This window comes from Syngnathoides biaculeatus, chromosome 5 (genome assembly GCF_019802595.1).
Source record: "Syngnathoides biaculeatus isolate LvHL_M chromosome 5, ASM1980259v1, whole genome shotgun sequence".
Taxonomy (NCBI): Eukaryota; Metazoa; Chordata; class Actinopteri; order Syngnathiformes; family Syngnathidae; genus Syngnathoides; species Syngnathoides biaculeatus.
In genome coordinates, this window is record NC_084644.1 from 11,580,172 (window position 1) to 11,592,313 (window position 12,142).

At 43.0% G+C, this 12,142-nt stretch overlaps 1 protein-coding gene across 6 annotated transcripts in view; it reads left to right on the forward strand.

Moving 5' to 3' along the window:
* The window catches only part of dnajc28 (DnaJ (Hsp40) homolog, subfamily C, member 28), a 47,491-nt gene that overhangs the window by 8,727 nt on the left and 26,622 nt on the right, over window positions 1-12,142 (forward strand). For 3 of the 6 annotated variants that reach the window (XM_061818797.1, XM_061818798.1, XM_061818796.1), the window contains exon 4: window positions 3,471-6,037. The exons of 2 other annotated variants lie outside the window; for them this stretch is intronic. The gene's annotated coding sequence lies outside the window, so the exon portion shown is untranslated. Of the gene's footprint in view, window positions 1-2,890; window positions 2,907-3,470; window positions 6,038-12,142 lie in introns of those variants that run through there. One more of the 6 variants, XM_061818803.1, reaches the window with a different exon arrangement.

Genomic DNA, 12,142 nt, shown 5'->3' on the forward strand with positions numbered 1-12,142 from the left:
CGGCGTAAAACTGTGCCAAACAAATGTGGGTTAATCTAAGATGACACGCTCTGGCGACCACTAGCAGGACAAGCCGAAAGGAAAAGAAGAAGAAGCTGTATCTGTACATTAGTCACTGCACTTGACAGCATGCATCGTATTGCTTTTTTTCGTGTGTTTGGTGTCTGGTCTTTGGGGTGTACCAGCCTTTGTTTCAGTTCTAGAAGGTTTGGAGTGTAGGGAAAGTTGCGTTGGTTGAAAATCCTTCTGGGTTTCTCGGACAGTATGAATGATGGTATTGTTGCGGCTATCACTCTTTTCTCTCACATCCACCTTGGTCAAGTTGCTTTTGGAAATGGACCAGCTGGGGTAACCACAGTCTTTGGAGGGCCTGATTGGAACATTAAATGCTACAGATAATGCCAATCTTTTGTTCCATAGAGTAGTGTGAGACAAAAAGGGAAGTATTGGTCAGTGTGCCTGGGTTTTCGTAAAAAATACATAAAATAAAAAGTCACAATATGCACAGTATATTTTGCCTGTGAGTGCACTGAGAAGAGAGGGAAAAACTTGGACCATTTTCGATTTACTCTGCGAGTATTTGTGATTAAGTGTTAAATGTGCGGTTAATCGCTTGCAGAGCACCGCTTCAAACACATTGTCACCTCCACACTGTGAGCCACGTCTGGTGTGAGTAAAAAGAAAACCATTTATTATTGAAAATCCCTCAGCAAGTCCTCCAGGTGAACTCAATGATTGAGTTAAAAACCTTTTTTTTTCTTAGGATTTGGATAATATTTAGCTTGACCATCGGGAAATTATTACAAGAATGTTATAACGTAAGCAAGTGTAATTTAAAGTGATGTTAATGGAACGATATTACAGGCCTGTCCAACAATGAAGCGCTGCACTGAGCTGAGACAGTATTGTCGTTGTGTAAACGTAATGATGACAATAAGTGAATCTTGTATTGCTGAATCTCCGTGGTTACCAAGCATCAATAAAGACTGCCTGCGTGTTATAGTCTGATAAAGTAAAACAGTGTTTCGCAACCATCATGGAGGAAAAGCACGTATTTTACATGTTGGGGGGGATTTCCCTGTGCACTCATCCTGTAACATCTTGTTAGTTTTAGCAAATTATTCCATTGTGGTAGTAATGTGACCTAATTTAACATACATTGACATCATTGCGGCATATCAATGTCATAGTCAAAGTGTTTTTGGGTTTGGTGCTTTGCTCAAAGCCACCCCAGTGTTCGCAAACCACCTCCAGCATCTGGTGTGGTTGCTGGATAGGCTTTGAGGGTTTGATCCTGAGACTAAGGCCAAGAACAAGAACTAAACAAGGCCGTTAGACACCAAGATAAGATTTAGACTTGGAAGTTTCAAGATCAATACTTACCAATACGGAGTGAGATCAAGACTAATACCAATGCCGTTTGAGGTTAAGTCAAGACCAAGACTTTGAGAGATAGACGACTCAGACCAAAGAAAGTTCAGATCATGGCAAAGGCAAGACTTTAAGCAGTGGTCTCAAATGTAATTGACCTTGAGGCCGCTCGGGGCATGTTCTGGCTGAGGCTGGGCCGCAGCTTCAGTGCACACACACTTGCACACAATTTAAGTTAAAAAAAAAAACCCCAATCTTTTCAAACATCTTTATTTTTTTAACCCAGAAAAGGACAAACAAGGAAGCTGTTGTAAGCAAGTTGTGTGCAACACTACTAATAAAACTCCATGGCAACACTGCTGTAACTTTCACTCAATGAAAAATGTTGCTCTGCTTGCATCAAACCTGGTCAAGGTTTCAGCCTCGAAAACCGTACACCCCACCTTGTCATCTTGAGGCCTCCAAATGGCCCGCGGGCAGCCACTTTGAGACCCCTGCTTTAAGGGTTTGAGACTAAGAATAAGACTGAAGTAGATTGAGGCCAAGTCAAGACAGGTCACGAACAATCCAAGACCAAGATTTAGAGAAACTGAATTTTTTAAAAGACCAATAACGTCATAAACTACGATCTTATTAAGGCCAGGATTGGACGGGTTGAGACAAACTAAAATCAAAGTCAGTCATGAAAAATGTAAGACCAAGACTTTGAGGGATTGAGACTAAGGCCAAGGCAGGTCAAGATCCAGTCAAGAACATGAAAAATTGAGAACAAGTTAAAAGTAAGATTTTGAGAAGTCAAGATCAAATAAAGTGAATTTTAGGGGTCAAGACGAAATCTTGTTTGGTCTAAGACTTGGAACAGTTGAGATTAAGACTAGTTGAGATTGAGTCAAAACTCTGTCCAGGTTCTAGGGGAGATCTTGCCTCACGGAAAGAGAATGATCATGAGAAAGTTAAGTTAAGTTATATTAAGGTCAAGATTGGAGGAGTCGAGACAAACTAAAATCAAAGTAGGTCATGAAAAATTTAAGACCAAGACTTTGAGGGGTTGAGACTAAGACCAAGGCTGGTCACGATCCAGTCAAAAACGTGACAGATTGAGACCAGGTTAAAAGTAAGACTTAGAGAAGTCAAGATCAAGAAAAGGACACATTTTGAGGGGTCAAGATGAAACTTTGTTTTGTCCAAGACTTGGAACAGTTAACACTAAGACTAGTTGACACCGAGTCAAGACTCTGTCCAGGTTAAAACGTACCTACAAAATGTCCTTGTTGTACGTTTTGAACTAATTTAATTGAATATAAAACCAAGACCCACCTGTAGTTCTCCAATCTAATGTCACTGGTGATAAATGTGAGCATAGAAGTGTATCAAAAATTCACTTCTTTTGAACATTTGGAAGGCAGCTGTGTTTCTGTATCACTGCCCAAATGAACTTCCTGACCTCGTTTTTGTGTACCAAGCGCCTTTGTAAGCACTCGGTTCTTCTTTTCAATTCGAAACTCCTCTAATCCCACAGTCTACAGATGAGCTGCTGCTGTCTCTGCACGATGTTTGCTGCATCCCAATGAGCCAGCATTCCCGAGGGGTGTGGGAGTTGAATGTCAATAAATAACCGGTAGAGGAATCAAGTACTCGTACACTGTACTTTAGTAGAAGTATAGGTACTTGTAAAAAAAAAAAAAAAAAAAAGACTGTTAAAAGTGAAAGTCGTGATTCAAGTCATGTACTTAAGTAAAACTAAATGGGAGCAGACTCTGACATGTAATGTAAACAGCAAGTTGAAGATGGGGTCGAGTGCCAGAGTGCATCTTTGCCAGCAATGTCCTCTGGCTGAATGGAACCAGTGTTCAGCCTTTCCTCTATCTGGCGGCATCCCATCCTCTGCGACTATCTGCTGCCCTTTCGATTCGATGAGGGACGCCAGAGAGGCCCGTTCGCAGGGAGGTCTGCGTCGCGGCCAGGCTGCCAACTGCCACCGCTTAGGTCATGCCTCATAGGGGGAAGCGAGCAAGGCGCTACTGTTTCCCCCCGAGCAACCTACAAAACATAAGCAGTTACGTCGGCTGATTTTTTTTTTTTTTTTTTTTTTTCCCAAGGGATCCGGGCTGGTGAGGATCAAAAGCGAGACCACCTGGAGTCTGTCGCGGCGCCAATTGCTGCCTGCGGAGGGTCGAGGGCCTCTGGGAAAAAGCCACTTGTTCATTCTGATCACTGTGACAGTGCAGGCTTTTGACTGAGGAGCTTCCTTTTCGGATTCATGCCACATTGATGAAACAACGTGGGACCGGGAAGAGGCGGCCAGACTCAGAACGTTCCTCGGACGGATACATAGATCGGAACTTTATCCGTCCAGTGGCTGAACCTGAATGTCACAGTAGTCTACACAATGAAACGACGCAAGGCAAAGAAGAGACGCCAAATTATTAATAGTTGTATTAGAAATTGGAAAAATGCATTATACACATCTATCCATCCATTTTCTTCACCGCTTATCCTCACAAGGGTTACGGTAGTGCTTTAGCCGATCCAAGTTGTCAGCGGGCAGGAGGCGGGGTACAGCCTGAACTGGTTGCCAGCCGATCGCAGGGGACATGGAGACAGACAACAGTCGCACTCACAATATACACCATTAAAAAAAAAAAAAAAATAGAAATTAATTTTAGATCATAACCAGTGTGATGTACTCCAGAGACCGGTATGTAATGAGATTCACTGCATATCCAGTGTTCTAGATGGACTAGAATTCCTAGGAGTTCAACGAAAGAATGAAAAATGTTTCAAGATTTGTGTCCATCCGTCCATTTTCTTAGCTGCTTATCCTCATGAGGGTCGCAGTAGTACTGTAGCCTTTTCCAGCTGTCAATGGGCAGGAGGCGGGGTACACCGTGAACTGGTTGCCAGCAAATGGCATGTCTCATAGAGACAAAGAGCCATACTCACAATCACACCTTGGGGCAATTTAGAGTGTCCAATTAATGTTGCATGTTTTTGGGATGTGGGAGGAAAGCGAATTGCCTGGAGAAAACCCACGGAGGCACGGGAAGAACATGCAAACGCCACAGTCGGGTCCGGGACCTCAGAACTCTGAGGCCAACACTTTCCAACTGATCCACCGTGCCGCCCTCAAGATTTGTGTATTTTAGTTTTACTTAGTTTTCCTTCACATGCTAAAAACACTTGCAAATATGTAATCTCTCATTATTGCTTTGACTTTCCTCGCCGTTCCTTTCTCAATGGACTATTCCATCCTTTTACCGCACGTGCTGACTTGATTCGGCAAGAGCATAACAAACTTCCTGGTGTTATATTGAGGAAAATAGTAGGCTGTTACTCTGGTGTAATGGAGACGAGGACAAGGCGTGAGAGAAGGCAAACATTTTTTGAATTAAAAACTACCAAATGTTCCAACCATTTTCACAGCGTCATATAGAACAAAGAGCCAGACCGTCTTGCCAGTAGCAGCAGCACCGCTTTCGTAGTCAGCTGACGAGGATGCAGCCAAGATCAAGTGGAGAATGACATGAGTCACGTTTTTCTTAACAAAGATGTAGTACTTTAATCTTTGTATAATCATCTTACAGCGGCTTGGGATCGTAAAACTTATTCAATGTCAATTCATGGTCTTATCAATTATAGTAAAAGTTGCGATGATTTATTTGTTAGCTAATCCCCAAGTATTTCTTTTCATTGTGTATACATGCAGTACAATTCAAGTCTTTGTGTTGGTTTGTTTTACTCATTCATTTCTTGTTTTTTTTGTAAACCTTTAAATTAGTTGAAAATCAGTTTTAAGCAATTTAAAATCTCATTTTTTTCATATCTCAATGCACCATATTTACGAATGCAGCAATGTTTTTCAAAGGAATCAGTCTAAAAATATTCTGCCAAGTGGTGTAACAAGAGCAAGTGAAAGTGTTGGAACATTTGGAGCCAGAATTCCTATTTCTCGGGCCAGTAGTGTATTTTGGCCTGTATCAGAGTTTTGTGCAAGAGGAGGTCAATGTTGATGGAAAGAGAGTTCAGATTGTTTCTTTCTCGACTTAGAGAAACAAAACGAGGTCCTTTTTTGTGGATGGAAAACGCATCCAAAAAACATGTATAACTTACGATTGTGGTTAGGTCTTTGTTCAATATGTTACATTGTATAAGAGGAAAACATGAACAGTAGTTCAAAAAAGGACACTGTTCATACTCTCTGTTTGGGGATAATGTCAATTCTTTGTTCTAAATTCACTCTAAAGCAGACCTACCGAAATTCCCGGCCTACAGAGCGCACCTGGTTAAAGCCTCACAGAGTACATTTGTAAAGGAAATACCATTTGGTACATAGTAAAAAGTGCCCACATTGAAACCCACATTGAAACACGAGATATTTACAAATAAAGACTATACACAGAAAGAGTTGAACGCTAGCGCGGCGCTAACGCCGCTCGAGTGCCCCCTTGCAGCTGTTACAAAAAAAAATGCACAAATTAGCCGCATCACTGCATAAACCGCAGGGTTGACTGTGTGTGAAAAAAGTCACGGGTTGGAGGCCACAAATTACGGTATTATAGATTTTAATTTTTTGGGTCACAATTTAAAAAAAACCAACACCATGTGTTCTATTAACATGTCTGAATACCCCAAAAATCAAAACTTAGCACACTTTTGCACTCCTTAAATTTGGCTATTTTGACAGGCCTGTCTCATGCAAGTGATTGACTGTGTACCCTGCCCGTATGCTGCTGGGCCAGTGGTGAGTGCAGTTTTCGTTACAAATCCCAAAGCAATCCGGTGGCCAGACTTTGCGCGTTGCTTGAACGTGAATGAGGATCAAATGTAGTGTCCAGACAAATCCTTCTAATCTTTAAAACAAAACATCCACTCCAAATAGTGGAAGCCTGATAAGAAAACCTTTCAAACGTTTCCAAATCCACGATAGCTGACTCCATTTTTTTTTTCTTTACATACATTATCTTTTTTTTTTTTTTTTCTCAAAACCTGTCCTTCAGCAGCATAGCCTTGCAGAATGGTGGATTTATATGCCATTTATGCTGGAAAAGTTTTCCTGTGCAACAGGAGAGATGCAACTGGCCAGAAAAAGGTTTTAAGGGACAGACAGAGTGGACAAGGGGAATTGGGGTGCGAACCACAGAAAAACAATAGTGACACTGTGTAGATAATTGAGCACAAGTAATATTACAACAGTTAAACCCCAGTGAGGATGTGCAATAACTAGCCAAGAGAACAGGACAGAAAAGGACAGGATAGGATGTGGGAAATGAGTAAGGCGGTGCAACTGGCGAGTACTGCGTACACCTTTAAGAACCCGTGAGTTGATATGTTAGTATCAAGTGAAGTACAGTACCTGTATTGTTATTAGTGGTCCCAGCACAGGCAATTAGAACCAATATGGTGTCTATCAGTGATTAGCTGGCAACCAGTTCAGGGTGTACCCCGCCTCCTGCCCGTTGACAGCTGCGATAGGCTCCAGCACTCCCCGCGACCCTCATGAGGATCAGCAACAAAGGAAATGGATGGATGGATGGTGTCTATCAAACTTGTTAGTAAATGAACACCATATCACATGCATGTTAGTCTATTGTTGGAGAGAGATTCTGAACCGCCAAATTGAGGAATGGGGCTGATCTCCTCCTCCCACAAGGGGGCGCGAAGCCAGCCAGTCTGTACGGGAGGGGACCTAACCAGGGGGATGTCACTGGTCCCCCTGGACCCAGGAAGGATCCCCTGTCCAACGTAGTGCCCCGACCACTCTGAAAGTGAGGGAATGCAGACCGCCATCCCAAAAACGGTCAGAGGCCACTAAAAGCAAGCCCATGTTTAGTACCTGTAGTGAGCAAGGATGGGCAAGACCACCAAGGAGAGAGGAAGATGTGGCCCGTAGGAGGGAAGGGTGGTGGACCCCCACATCGATGGGGGTGGGAGGAGGGCACAAGCCCCAGGAGTCAAGCCAAGAGAAATGTGAAAACCCCACCACTCACCCTATCACTGTGGTTTCCAGGTCACTGACTGGCAACCACGATCCCTGTACCGTGACTGTGGGTGGTGGGGTGGGTTGCATTAAAACTGGGGTGATGGTTGGAAGTGAGGTGAGACAGTCACAGGGCAATGATGACCCTGGCTAGCACCCTCCCTAAAGGATATGCAAAAGTATGTGGTGCATTAAAAATCTGTGGGGAAAAAGCAAGGCGGGCCAGAGGACAGGCTGAAGTGCCAGGACACCCGCCCATGTGTGTGATACCAAGCCTGTCACTGCCTTACGCCGACAGATATGATGCATTAAAACTGGAGGACCGTCAGGGCAGAGAAGGGAGAGTCCCGACCAGAGCGGAAACTGGCCCCTGGCCATGTGCGCCCTCTAACATGTCCTGTGCCAGTCCCCCAGAAGACCCTGAATGAGTTGAAAATGTGCTCAATGTGAGAAGTATGTACAGCCTGAGTACAAAATGTGCAGAGTGTGAAGTAACAGACTGCACTCCTGCAGGTCGGGTCCGGCCCAACCGACTGGCAGACCACAGGGAAAGGGGGGAGGGCAGCACCCCCCCCCCCCCCACGAGGCCAACACTGACATAATCATTCAATTTTGTCTCAGTTAAACCTTGTTGTACTAGATACAGTCCAAACTAAGGCAATTTGAACAAATTTTCCATCCAAAAAAACATTTGGAAGGACAGGCCATTCACTCTATGAAAGCATAAAGATGAATTATTTTCTCATGGTCATCTTGAGTGTGGTCCTTAAAACTATGAAATCCTATCTTGAGTGTCTGTCAATCTAGATAATGTATATACTGTTTAATATTATAGTGCCACCTGTTTTTTTTTTAATCTTCCAAATGATTCTTTTTTTTGTTTACACTGGAGAAAGAAAAAACTTTATTTTTTTTTTTTTACTCGCGCCTATGAATTTTCCTACCATTCTTTCTCACCTCAAGCATCTAACCAACGTGACGTCACCGAAGAAACGAGCCCATGCTTTTATGGCTTTCCATTTCAGAACTGCTGCTTCGGGACAGCTCGCATATTTGTGGGGGAACTATCCCCAGTGGGCCACTTTTGACGGCCATTTAATTTTCACGACCTATTCTAATGTCGGTGCTTTTGAGTGGTTGTGAGAAATCTGCCAGAATAGGAGGCAGCGTGACACCACTATGGCTGGTTTTCAGAGTGGACCAAAAGTTAGAAGGAGTAGTAGTAGTTGTAGTTCCTGCATTTTAAATAGAACATTTTCAATTGGCAATTGCAATTTGTACTTCCTTTGCAAGTGAACCGATGCCACCTGTGTAAGCGGTCTTGGTTCATATGCTTGATTGTGATGATAGAAATCTCACCTGTACTTCACTTTCATACGGATCAAGGCCACCTCTTTTAGTGGTCTATGACTATATGGTTAGTGCACATCAGAGTACGATGGGTTGGAGTGGTCCTGCTGCATAGATTTGGTGCACACCAAATGTTTTAAGGATTTTCAACACACCGGGGTTGAAGAGTTCACACTCGATTGTTATTGGAAAAATGGCAAATGGCACCAGAGATCAATTAGAAATGGCCCAAGACCACCTCTTTAGTAGTCTTGGTCCACATGTTTGATCCACACCGCGGTTTGCGCTGTTGAAGGGGTCTCAATCATTATATATGGTACACACCATTGGTTAGAGTCTCTCTTTTTATATATATTTGTTTGAACGATTGGGAAAAATACTCAGTGCCTTGGTTCATGTTTGGTACATACCAAAGTTCAAAAGGTTAAAGTGGTCTTAGTCTGTAATGTTTGGTGCAGGTCACGGTTGGAAGAGTTCACACTTGATTGTTATGACAGGAATTTCACCAGAGATTGTTCGCAAATGGAGCAAGACCACCTCTTAAGCCGTCTCGGTCCGTATGTTTGGTGAGCCCTAGGGTTCGAAGAGTTCACACTTGTCTTGTGAACTCTTTTGATCCGCTGGTTGTTTTGCTGCTTGCAAACCTTCCCCTCTATCAGCCTGACCTGGACCACGCCCAAGGGAACGGCGATTTGGCCAACTACAACACTCTCCATGGTGGGCCTGAGGACCTGTAAATTTGACTGGCTGCACTCAAACTCAAACCAAAGTGATCCAACGGTACTCTCTCAAACTGGGTGCAACAGAGGATTTGGCATACCCCGCAACAGTCTCTGCAAGGTCCCATAAATTTTTTGGTGCTGCTGCTGGGGTAATGTTGCGTAAAACTTCGCCTAAAATCTCATGCCTGGTAGCCTGTTTATGGGCTCTTTCACGCCTGAGCTACTCTCAAAAGCCTTTCATTATTTGTGCGCCATTTAGTTTGGTGTGTAGAGATGTGAGATTCCTCCGCTCGTACATTTTCCAGTCCTCTAAATGTGGCTGGTATCCTACAGTGTTAGCAGGCAAACAAGTCATCAGCTAAACGTTCGGGTGTCCAGATGTCTACTTTTGCTTTTTTGGCTGTGATTTAAAATAAAAAAATGAATAAATAAAAAATCGTGAATTATCTTAGTCTGTATTGTTGTAAAAATATCCCCTTTTATTGTGGGAGTATGATCTGGATGCAATATGGAGAGGCCGTATAAAACATTTGTTTTGTAGTTTAAGCTATAACATACCCCTCCCGTTCATTGTAATCACATTGAAACATTTAAACTGTAAATGTTTCGATACAATAACAAACGAAAACTGCTGGATTAAATAGAAAAAACCCACAATAGAGCAGGACTCCAAAAAGTAAACCACGATACTGAGGCAGATTACTGTATTCATTTAATTAAAGGGGAAATCCACTGGTTTGCATTAACAATGTATCAAATAGGACACGTGTTATATACTCTATTTTGACAACGTGATGCTAAATCCTCTCTCATTTAATAGTGTTTTGAGAAGATTTTTATCAAGAATTACGACTTTTCAGGGGTGCTGCCATTTTCGCGAGTCCCATGACCTACGTGCGTGGATGTGACGTGTACCGTGCTGCAACAAAGGCTCGATTACTTGGGACACCATTTATGCCCAGCGCTGATTTATCGGATTTATCCTCGTCTGATGAAGAAATAGCAGTATCGGTTGATCGGGAAGACTGAGGAATACTTCCATACAGATTTGAACCTGTGGCTGTAAATAATGGCGCCGTGCGGCGGAGCCGTGAGCTGAGCTCCGCCGAGCAAATGTGGAATATTCGGCTGGTTCTTTGGGCGGAATGACGTGGACTCTGACGTGGCGTGAGCTCGGCCGGGGAGCAAGCTCACGGCTCCGCCGCTCTGTATGGAAGTATTCCTCCGTCTTCCCGATCAATCGATACTGCTATTTCTTCATCAGACGAGGATAAATCCGATAAATCAGCGCTGGGCATAAATGGTGTCCCACGTAATCGAGCCTTTGTTGCAGCACGGTACACGTCACATCTGCGCACGTAGGTCATGGGACTCGCGAAAATGGCAGCGCCCCTGGAAATTCGTAATTATCAATAAAAATCTTCTCAAAACAATATTAAATGAGAGAGGATTTAACATCACATTGTCAAGATAGAGTACATATTACATGACCTATTGGATACATTGTTAATGCAAACCAGTGGATTTCCCCTTTAACTTTTGCTCAGCCAGACTCCGAAATGGAGACCGACCAATCACAAGACAGCGCAGAGAGAACTTGGATACCTTCCTGGCGGAGCTTTGTTTAGTCCAATGATACCTTTGCTCTATTAAGATGTAATTATACTTAAAATGTGAAACTTTGAATCAGTTGGGAGAGCGAGTCATCCAGCGACTGAAGGGTCATTGGTTCGAATCCTGACTGACTGTCAAAGTGTCATTTGGCAAGACAATGAATCCTAAATTGCCCCAGTAGGCCTGCCATGAGCGCTTTTCATGCCAGAAGCCACTCATTGGTTTATGAATTGGTGAATGTATTTAAATGATATTCTTGGAGCACCTTGCACATGCGATTCGTTGCAAATTGAAGTTCAGATATTCACTTACGAGATATATATATATATATATGGATATTATGTATATTATACACACACGCACACATGCACGTAATCAGTAGTCATGGAATCATTCAAGTCTTTGGCAGCACTTTGGGCTCTTCCATTATTGGCCAGTGAGCAATCTGTAGACGGTTTAAGTGACTCATAACTTCTTTCTGAGAAATTCACCCAATCAAGACTTCAAAGAGGATCCTCATACTGTATTTAAAAAGTCGCACACAAGCCAAATGAATTCCATCCATCCAATCCATTTCCTGAGCCGCTTTTCTTCGTGCAGGTCGCGGGAGCGCTTGAGCCTCTCCCAGCTGACTTCGGGTAGGAGGTTGGATGCATCCTGAACTGGTTGCAAACCAATCGTAGGCCACATAGAAACAAACAACCATTCGCACTCACATTCACACCGAGTAGGAATTTAGATTCTTCAATTAACCTATCATGCATGTTTTGGGGGTATGGGGTAATTTTGCATTTTACATTCAATTTGAAACGTTAACAACATTAAAGCTCAAGTGTCATCCCAATAAACATTCTAAAATAGATATTGAAATGAAAAATACATTTGACATTTTTCACTTCAATGTCTATAAAAAAAAAAAAAAAATGAGCGGAGAGCACAACATCCATGCGCAAAGTTGCTGAAGTGTCATTCGGTGTCCAGATGGTTGCCACATTAGCTGCATTTCCTCCCCGTGACGTCACCTCAAACATTCGCCATTGAAAACAAGAAACTACTGTGGTAGACCAACACGCCCCTTCTGACACGGAAGCTCTTTTCGAAGGAGAGA